We start from the raw sequence: 554 nt of genomic DNA, 5'->3' as shown, positions 1-554 counted from the left end.
AGTGGGGTGGGGGGGAGGGGGGGGGGGGGGGAGGGGGGGGGGGGGGGGGGGGGGGGGGGGGGGGGGGGGGGGGTTGATATCGCGGCAAATCTCGAGCGCCTTCGAAAGTATTCGGCCTTCGAATTACTCGTCGTGCCGATCCACGGAAAAAGGGAAACGTGGGATATCCGGCTGAATTGTAAGCGAACGGAAACGTGGAAAATTGAAACGACGTAAACGTGCGCCGTGAATTGGTGAGCAATTTAGAATGAGGACGACGAAAGGGAAAATTTTAAATTGAAGATAATTTGATTGGAATTAAGTGTGGCCGATCATGTGACCAAATGCAAAAGTGGATTGAGGTTTCTTTTTCTTTCTATTAATCTAATGAGAAGTAAATTTTTAATTACAAAACGTAATTTTCCAATGCCGCTAAAATCTCAAAATTCCAATTCTACAATCAATTCTCTACTATTCGAATATTATTTGAACTAAATATGGCTATTACTCATCACGTATCCCACTGTCACAATTAATAAATTTGCTTGATATTCAATCTTCTCTCCCCCCCCCCC

This window comes from Bombus impatiens, unplaced genomic scaffold (assembly GCF_000188095.3).
Source record: "Bombus impatiens unplaced genomic scaffold, BIMP_2.2 scf_1499, whole genome shotgun sequence".
Lineage (NCBI taxonomy): Eukaryota > Metazoa > Arthropoda > Insecta > Hymenoptera > Apidae > Bombus > Bombus impatiens.
Note: the sequence above shows the minus strand (reverse complement) of the source record.